The sequence below is a fragment of the Abrus precatorius genome, unplaced genomic scaffold, assembly GCF_003935025.1.
Source record: "Abrus precatorius isolate BTA unplaced genomic scaffold, Abrus_2018 Scaffold9, whole genome shotgun sequence".
NCBI lineage: Eukaryota > Viridiplantae > Streptophyta > Magnoliopsida > Fabales > Fabaceae > Abrus > Abrus precatorius.
This window is the reverse complement of record NW_020874439.1, coordinates 15,710,433-15,720,905: the sequence shown is the minus strand read 5'-3', so window position 1 is coordinate 15,720,905 and position 10,473 is coordinate 15,710,433. Positions and strand designations below refer to the sequence as shown.

The 10,473-nt window shown below is 37.9% G+C and overlaps 1 pseudogene; it reads left to right on the top strand.

Annotated features, from left to right (window-relative positions):
* Positions 1–362: 362 nt before the first annotated feature.
* On the top strand, positions 363–7,768 carry LOC113850885 (annotated as a pseudogene).
* The last annotated feature ends 2,705 nt before the right edge of the window (positions 7,769–10,473 follow it).

The window sequence follows — 10,473 nt, the reverse complement described above, 5'->3', positions numbered from 1 at the left end:
CTCATCATTTTCTTTTTATTCATAGGCAGATCACAAAGTTTTTGAATATCTAAGAAAAATGAAAATTAATGTGGGATCAAGTAGCAATGAGATGATACACTTGATTTAAGAAAATTTTATATTTTGGTGATGATCCCACATTAATTCTTGTTTAAAAGAAAAACTTAAAGATGTTCAACAACTGTGATGATTCTTCAAGTTTTCAATTTTCTCTTTAAACATGTTCTTCATTGTGTTAACTTCTTTTTGACTGCATCATTTTTTTATTGCATCACTCACAAACTATTTCAAAAAATTAAACAAATATAACGGGGAAACGTTTTCTAAAGCATCCTTATAGAACTTGCGCTCAAGTAAGGATCATGGATGAGTTAGAGGAGCACAATGAAGAACTGAGGAACGATGTCAATCAGTTGAAAGAACAAATGGCACAAATCCTAGAGGCACTGAAGTCTTTAGAGAGAAGAACCACAGAGGGGACCCCTATTCAAGCACCTCCAGCACAACCCACTCCTACTTATCCACCAGGTTTTACCCCTACACAAGGACCGTCCCAAATTTTTCCTCCTCATGAAACAATGGTGCCTTTGACCTTGCATGTAGAAAGGCCTCCACAACAAGCTTTTAATCAACAAGATGTCCAATTTCCCCCATATGGCCTTCCCCAAGGTTATACACCACCAATAGCTAAGAACCCACAAAACACTGGCCAGCCATTAAATCAACCCAATCCAGCACAACCTTCAGATCCACAAATCCAACCAACCCAAACATCCATCCCATCATATGCTTACCCTCAAAATACCCATCCCCAAGAAGCTCATATACCCCACATTATACCTACCCCAAACCAACCGATCCACCACCAACCACAAATCACTAATCCTAGCCTTAATGGAAACCCAGCCATATCACCATTCCATTCCCCTAAGACCTTAGAAGAACCCCAGCCCAATTACTCAGAGAAGCACTTCCAATCCAGAGAAAAATTACAAATATTGGAAGAAAGATTGAGAGCTATCGAGGGGAGCAGCTATGGCATTGGGGAAGCTGCAGATCTTTGTTTAGTCCCAGATGTGATAGTTCCTCCAAAATTCAAAGTACCTGAATTTGATAAGTACAAAGGAACAACATGCCCAAAGAGTCATCTGATCATGTACTGTAGAAAGATGGCATCACATGCCCATGATGATAAGCTGCTAATTCATTTTTTTCAAGACAGTTTAATTGGAGGAGCTTTGAGTTGGTATATGCATCTTGAGCGTACTCGTATTCGTAGTTGGAAAGACTTGGCTGATGCTTTCCTAAAGCAATATAAGTACAACATTGATATGGCTCCTGATAGATTGCAACTGCAGAATATCTTAAAAAAGGAGGATGAGACTTTTAAAGAATATGCCCAGAGATGGAGAGAAGTTGCAGCTCAAGTGGAGCCCCCTTTGTCTGAAAAAGAAATGGTGGCTATGTTTATTGATACTGTTCAATCACCTTTCTATGATAGAATGATTGGAAGTGTTTCGTCAAACTTCTCTGATATTGTGATTATCAGAGAAAGAGTGGAAGAAGGAATGAGGAGTGGTAAGATATTTCACAATTCGGGCGGACCCTCCAGTTTGAAGAAATTTACAAATGGTCCAGGAAGAAAGAAGGAGGGAGAGACTAATGCTATAGCCTTTCACCCAAGAGAAGTTCCTTTCATCAGACCTAACCCTGCACCTTTTCAATTCCAACCCACATTTCCTGTCCCTCAAATGTCTTACCCATATGTCAATGCTGTTTCACAGAATCCAAGTCTCCAATCTTATCAGCCGCGACCCTACCAACCTGCTCCGCCTACTTTTCCCATAGCACCACCCATGAGACCACCCCAACATTGGAACCAAAACCCAAATCCCAACCAAATAAGACCCCAAAACAATCAGGAAAGGAAGCAAGTTCAATTCGACCCAATCCCCATGTCCTACACTGAGTTACTACCTCGCCTATTCCAAAGTTCATTAGTTGTACCCTGCCCAATGAAACCTGTAGAACCGCCCTATCCAAGAGGGTATGACCCAAACGCTAAGTGCGAGTATCATGCTGGTGGCATTGGTCATTCAACAGAGAATTGTAGGGCATTAAAGTTCAAAGTGCAAGACCTAATTAATGCCAAATGGCTAAATTTCAAGGAGGATAATCCTAACATTAGGAGTAATCCCCTACCCAGGCATGGAGGATCATCGGTAAATGCCATCGAGGAAGAGTCTACATATGTTTTAAAGAGGAAAGTTGAAAAGGTTACCACTCCTCTTAAGATTATTTTTGCTGAGCTGTGCAAGACTGACTTAATCAAGGGTTTTGTACATGAAGGAAATATATGTGATTTGCACCCTGATGCAGACCACTCCATTGAAGATTGTGAAGAATTCAAGCATGTTCTACAAACCTTGATGGACAAGCATCTGGTCCAAATTGGACACCCTAAAGAGAAAAATGAAGTTTTGACTGTCGATGGGCAATCCTTAGCTTTCCCGAAACCTTTGGTCATTCATTACACCAAATGTATGAATACTCCAACTACCAACGGACCTAGACCCATCACTATACAAGTATCGGCTCCATTCACTTACAAGGACAACAAAGCAGTACCATGGAAGTATGATGCAGGGGTTTACGTTGGCAATTTTAAGGAAAACCAAACACAAGGTGTCAATTCTGATACTGTCGCCGTCTCAAACATTGCTGGTGTTGGTGGGATGACCCGTAGCGGTCGTATTTACACACCTGAGGAGCTGAGAAAGGAGCGAACAAAAGAGATAGAGAGATCCTCAAAAGGGAAAGCCAAAGTGGGCGAGTTTGAAGACGCCGACGAAGAGAAAATGCCTGAAATAAAGAAAACGGTGTCAGATGAAGAAGCTTGTGAGATTTTGAAATTTATTCGGCAAAGTGAATATCAAGTTGTGGAACAATTAAACAGAACTCCAGCACGGATATCTCTTTTATCGCTGTTGTTGAACTCTGAGCCACATAGGAGGACTCTTTTGAAAGTGTTGAATGAGGCTCATGTCAGCCATGATATCACTACCGACAAGTTTGGAGGCATTGTTGGTAATATTGTTTCAAACAATTATCTCACCTTCGCTGATGATGAAGTACCTGCCGAAGGAATGAGGCACAATAAAGCACTGCATATTTCTGTGAAATGTCGAGATCACATTATTGCTAGAGTGCTTATTGACAATGGGTCTTCTCTGAATGTGATGCCAAAAGCAACATTGTCAAAATTACCTTATGATGGGTCGCATATGAAACCCAGTGCCATGATAGTAAGAGCTTTTGATGGAACAAGAAGAGAGGTCATTGGAGAAATTGAAATCCCAATCCAAATCGGTCCTTGCACTTTTCAGATTTTGTTTCAAGTAATGGACATCGCGCCAGCTTACAGCTGTCTTTTGGGGAGGCCTTGGATTCATTCTGCAGGAGTTGTACCATCCACATTGCATCAGAAACTGAAGTTTATCAATGATAATAAGTTGGTGATTGTCTCTGGTGAAGAAGATGTGTTGGTGAGTAAGCCTTCGTCCACTCCTTATATTGAAGCTGCTGAAGAAGCTCTAAAGACCTCTTTTCAGGCTTTAGAGATTGCAAATGCTACTTATGTTGGAGAGGGAGCTCCAATCTTAAAACCTCGATTGTCTAATACATCCATAATGACTGCTAAAGTCATGCTCGATGGAGGTTGTCAGTATGGATACATGTTAGGGCAAGTCATATCGAAAGCAACAAACTGGTTACGGCTCCATGAGAATAAGGATAGATTTGGGTTGGGATACATGCCCACTAAAGCTGATAAGAGAAGAGTCATGGAGGAAAAGAAAGAAAGAAGATTAGCCAGGTTGGAAGGTAGAGAGCCTAAGACTGAAGGGGTCCCCATTTGTGATCTTCTGAAAAGCTTCTATAGTGCTGGATTTGAGTTTCAAAACTCAGTGGCTGCTGCTGCTGATGTGGATACACCTGAAGAAGAGGTTGTGGACCTAGTCCGTACTTGCCCGCCAAACACAGAAGTTGGCAATTGGGAGATCATTGATTTACCTGTGATTTTTAATAGCTATTCAAAGTAATCCTTGAAGTTAATCCTATTGTTTTGTTTCAAAGCTTTAGGATATCATTACTTTTTGAAAACGCTGATATATGATTTCTTTTTGTAAATTAGGACACATGTTTCCTTTTAAGTATATTTAAATGAAATGCGATTTGAATTCTCAGTAATCTTTCGTGTCTTTCTCTTTATTAGTTGAATCTTGTCGTTTATTTTCTTTTTGTCTCAACTCTCGCACAATGCAGATTCGAAAGTGACATGTCTGAAAGTAACAGTGCTAATATCTCATCCACTAATTTTGATTGTCCCATTAATCAAGCTGTCGAAGATGATAGTGATGTTGATTTACCCTCAGAATTTCTAAGATTGGTTGATCAAGAAGTGAAAGAGATCCAACCTCATGATGAACCCACTGAGACAATCAATTTAGGGACTGAGGATGATAAGAGAGAAATCAAAATAGGCACCCTCATGAAAAAACAAGAGCACGACAAGTTGATTAAACTCTTGCATGATTATAATGATGTCTTTGCATGGTCTTATCAAGATATGCCAGGTCTAGATGTTGACATAGTCGAGCATAAATTGCCACTAAAACCAGAGTGTTTCCCAGTTAAGCAGAAATTAAGGAGAATGAAGCCTGAGATGTCATTGAAGATTAGAGAGGAGGTCAAGAAGCAATTTGATGCAGGTTTTCTTGCTGTGGCCAAATACCCTCAATGGGTTGCTAACATTGTGCCAGTTCCCAAGAAAGATGGAAAGGTTCGGATGTGTGTTGACTATCGGGATCTAAATAGAGCCAGCCCTAAAGATGATTTTCCATTGCCTCACATTGATATGCTAGTAGATAATACAGCTCAACATTCATTTTTCTCTTTTATGGATGGTTACTCGGGTTATAATCAGATCAAAATGGCTGAAGAGGATATGGAGAAAACCACATTCATTACACCTTGGGGCACCTTTTGCTACAAGGTCATGCCTTTCGGTTTGAAAAATGCCGGGGCAACATATCAAAGGGCGATGGTGACATTATTTCATGATATGATGCATAAGGAGGTTGAAGTCTATGTGGATGATATGATTGCCAAATCAAGGACCGAAGAAGACCATGTTATGAATTTACACAAGTTGTTTGAGCGGTTGAGGAAATTCAAATTACGCTTGAACCCTGCCAAATGTACCTTTCGGGTGAAATCAGGCAAATTGTTGGGATTCATAGTAAGTCAAAAGGGAATAGAGGTTGATCCTGACAAGGCAAAAGCAATCATGGAAATGCCGCCTCCTTGCACTGAAAAGGAGGTTCGCGGATTTTTGGGGAGACTGAATTATATTGCTCGATTCATATGCCAACTAACTGCCACTTGTGCACCAATTTTTAAGTTGCTACGGAAAAATCAGCCGATGGAATGGAATGAAGATTGTCAAGAAGCTTTTGAGAAGATAAAGCAGTATTTACAAAATCCCCCGATACTAGTGCCGCCAGTGTCAGGGAGGCCGCTCATTATGTATTTGACAGTGTTAGAAGGATCCATGGGATGTGTTTTAGGTCAACATGATGAATCGGGTCAGAAAGAGCACGCCATTTATTACTTGAGCAAAAAATTCACCGATTATGAAGCTAGATACTCTTTGTTAGAGTGAACTTGTTGTGCCTTGGCATGGGCAGCTCGTAGATTGAGGCAATATATGTTGAGTCACACGACTTGGTTGGTGTCAAAAATGGACCCAATCAAATACATCTTTGAGAAACCAGCCCTTACTGGAAGGATTGCTCGTTGGCAGGTCCTATTGTCAGAATATGATATTTTGTATGTTACTCAAAAGGCAATCAAAGGCAGTGCTCTCGTAGATTTTCTAGCTCATCAACCGGTGAATAATTACCCGTCAATACAGTATGAATTTCCTGATGAAAATATAATGGCGCTGTTTAACGAGAAAGAATCTTCAGTAAAAGACGAATGGGTCATGATGTTTGATGGTGCTTCTAATGCACTCAGACACGGGATAGGTGCTATACTGATTTCCCCAGAGAGGCAATATATCCCAGTCACGGCTAGATTATTATTTGATTGTATGAATAATGTAGCTGAATATGAAGCATGTGCTATGGGAATTCAAGCAGCTATAGAGTCAAAGATTAAAATTCTCGAGGTATATGGTGACTCAGCTTTGGTTATTCACCAGCTGAAAGGTGAATGGGAAACCCGAGATGCCAAATTGATCCCTTATCAAGCCTATATCAAGGAATTGGTGGAGTATTTCTACGAAATTACTTTCCAGCATATTTCTCGTGAGGAGAATCAATTAGCCGATGCTTTAGCCACTTTGTCATCAATGTTTGTAGTAAGTCAAAAGGAAGACATGCCATTCATAAAGATGCAACAGCTTGATCATCCTGCCTATTGTCAAATGGTTGAAGAAGAACCTGATGGTAAACCTTGGTATAATGACATTAAAAATTTCCTCAAACACCAAGAATATCCATTAAATGCTGCTGAAAATGACAAAAAGATGTTGAGGAGGTTAGCAATGAGTTTCTTTCTAAACAGAGATGTGCTCTACAAAAGGAATCATGATATGGTTCTTCTTAGATGTGTAGATGCTTCAGAGGCACAAAAGATCATGGAAGAGATTCATGAGGGCTCATTTGGGACTCATGCCAATGGACATGCTATGGCAAAGAAGATTCTACGAGCGGGATATTACTGGTTGACAATGGAGGCCGATTGCTTTCGTTATGTAAAGACATGTCATAAATGTCAGACATATGCTGACAATATTAATGTTCCTCCAACAAATTTGAATGTCTTATCATCGCCCTGGCCTTTTTCAATATGGGGAATTGATGTAATTGGACCCATTGAGCCTAAAGTCTCTAATGGTCACCGCTTCATTTTAGTTGCTATTGACTATTTCACAAAATGGGTTGAGGCTGCCTCGTATGCTAGTGTGACCCGAAATGTGGTGGTGAGATTCATTAAAAAGGATTTGATCTGTCGGTATGGCCTCCCAAGCAAGTTGATAACAGACAATGGCACTAATTTGAACAACAAAATGATGAAAGAATTGTGTGACAACTTCAAGATTCGACATCATAATTCCTCTCCCTATCGCCCAAAGATGAATGGAGCAGTTGAAGCAGCCAATAAAAATATTAAAAAGATCATCCAAAAGATGGTAGTGACATACAGGGATTGGCATGAAATGCTGCCATTTGCCTTGCATGGATACCGAACTTCGGTTCATACTTCAACTGGGGCAACTCCATACTCTTTGGTATATGGAATGGAAGCAGTACTTCCTATTGAAGTCGAAATTCCCTCTTTAAGGATAATAATGGAGACCAAATTGGAAGAAGCAGAATGGGTGCAATCTCGTTTTGATCAATTGAATCTCATTGAAGGAAAACGGTTGAATGCGTTATGTCACGGTCAACTACACCAGAGGAGGATGAAGAAGGCTTTCGATAAAAAGGTTCGCCCGAGAGAATTCAGTGAGGGAGATATGGTACTTAAAAAGATTTTGCCAACGCATAAAGATTATCGTGGCAAGTGGTCCCCGAATTATGAAGGACCATATGTGGTGAAAAAGGCTTTCTCAGGAGGGGCTCTAATCCTCACAAACATGGATGGATAAGATCTTCCAAACCCCATCAATTCTGATGCTGTAAAAAAATACTATGCTTAAAAAATATATATATAATAATTAAAAAGAGGAAAAAATAATTTAAAAAAAAAAAAAAGAGCTCGCTAGGTTGAAAACCCGAAAGGGCGACCTGGTGAGCTGAAAACTCGAAAGAGCAGCTCAGGCAAAAGTTAAGGTCAAATAAATACTACACTGAACTGAAAACCTAAAAGGGCGGTTCAGAGGGGCACTAACTTCAGTCGCAAGAAAGGGCTTCAAATCGAGAAATATGATCGACTGAAATACTAAACTGGGGCAAATTTTGAGAGGTTAAAGTTGAGTCAAACGAAAGATGGATTCAAAATACCTTACTGGGGTAATTTCATTTTGGCAGTTTTGTTAATGGATGATCAATTTACATGAGAGATTAGCACTGTTCATCTGGAAGACGTCACTTAATCGGCATAATATTTCACTATTTTCATAGTCATTTCGATCCTTTGATGTATTTTTTCGTTACTCATGTCATAAGTCTTCTTTGTAAATTCACCATTTCTTTATTACAGTCATTCCTATGTTCCAAAAATATTTATCTTTGTCTTTAGTCACCTTCCATTCAACTTATATACACCACTTTGTTTACTCAACTTCTTCAATAGAATTTTTATTGTCATTCCAAAAATTATATACTAAAAGGAAACATGCAAATTGTTAAAAGGGTAATAAGAAAATATGATTACAGTTGGAAGCTTAAAAATTCACACAGTAAGTTCGATGAATCTCCTGATAAGTTTAGCATGACAAAATAAGTTGACTCCTCTTGACGATGCAAAAATAGATGGCAGTCCAATTTGATTGATGTCTTACCTAGCTCAAATTTCATGAAAGAATTGATCCTGACTAAAGAAGTTACTCATTCATGAACCTTGATGTGCATGTTTCGATAAGGTTGGAAGAATTATCATCCCCGAAAAAAATAAATAAAATAAAATAAAAAGGACAAAGCTTGTTTTGATTTAATAAGTCTTATTATTGCGTTGGACCTCATCATTCAATAAATTTCATTCCAAGTGTTAACATTCATCCAGTTTATGCAATCGCATCATTACATTAGCATGCATTTGTTTTTATCTATTATCACCTTGTGAAGTTTAATTTAAATTCATTATCTGCTTTACAATCTTTATGTGCAGTCCAAGACTATGATCTAACTGAGTTCTTTACTTTTCATCAAAATTTAGAAGTTGATTGATGTCTTTATTTTTCTGTCTTACTCTTACTATTAAAGTTCAGAGGATGACTATCCTTTTATTTTCTTTTGCAATCCAAAACATGATCAACCTTTTATTTTTCTGTCTTTGTTTTTACCTTTCTTGTCCTGGTCCCTTTATGTTTTTATCGAAGCCTAAAACTTGACAGCATCTTTCGCATTCTCTCAAAGCCCAGAACCTGACTGGCACATTTTACTTTTCTGTCAAAGCCCAGAATCTGACTGGCATTTTTCGCTTTTCTGTCAATGCCCAGAACCTGACTGGCACATTTTATTTTCTGTCAAAGCCAAGAACCTGACTGGCATATTTTTCACTTTTCTGTCAACACCCAGAACCTGACTGGCACATTTTACTTTTCTGTCAAAGCCTAGAACCTGCCTAGTACATTTCACTCTTCTGTCAAAGCCCAGAACCTGTCTGGCACATTTCACTTTTCTGTTAAAGTCTCAGAACTTGACTGACACCTTTCACTTTTCTATCAAAGTCCAGAACCTAAATGACACATTTTACTTTTCTCTCAAAAAACTCAGCATCTAACTAGGACATTTCACTTCTTTGTCAAAACTCCAGAACCTGACTGGTTCCTTTTACTTTATTGTCAAAAGTTTAGAACTTGATTTACTTTACGTGCAACTTTTATTTTTGGCTAAAGTCCATTATCTGCCAGGCAATCTTAGTTTTTAGCCAAAGCATAATGTTGTCTCATAATTCTTGTTATTATTTGTTAAGCACAAACCATAAAAAATCATGGTTTCTCTAATAGCTTCTGGTGTTGACTTTTTTTTATGTATCTTATCATTTTTAAATCAAAATTAGTTCAATTCTTTACTCAATTTTTATCACTTTAATATGAAACTTGTTCATACATATTTTTTGATAAAAGCTGAGTAAAGAGGGGCAACTGTGAACACTAAAATTTTGATTTAATTTTTTTTTAAATAAAAATGAAAAAATAAAAAAATAAAAAATATGAATTTTAATATTACAAAAGAAGAATGGAATCAAAAGGTTTAAAAAAAAAACAAAAAAAACAAAAATTTGTCTTAATAAAATAGGAAAATTTCAGAATTAATTTTTAAAAGGAAAATAGAATATGACAAATAATTAAATTCTTGAACCAATGTTACTTTATACATAAAAAAGGAAAAATTCAGAATTTTGGGCCTTTTGGTGAAAACTCTACCAATAAAAGGAAAAAAGGACCATGGAGGAGGGGGAGACATCAGAGGAGGCTAAAAAATTTTTGAGAGGAGGCATTCTAAAACGGGGAGAGAAAAAGAGAAAATAGAGAGAAAGAAAGGTTAGTGGAAAGGAGGAAGAACAAAAAGCAAGCAAAAATTTTCAAGAACATCAAGTAAGCTTCATCATACATTTTACACATTTTTCTTCTTCATACATATTTATATTTTGAATAAACATTTCCTATATCAAATCAATCTCAAATGAAAAAAAAATATTTTAAACCACCATTTCAAATATCCATGTCTCACCACCTCT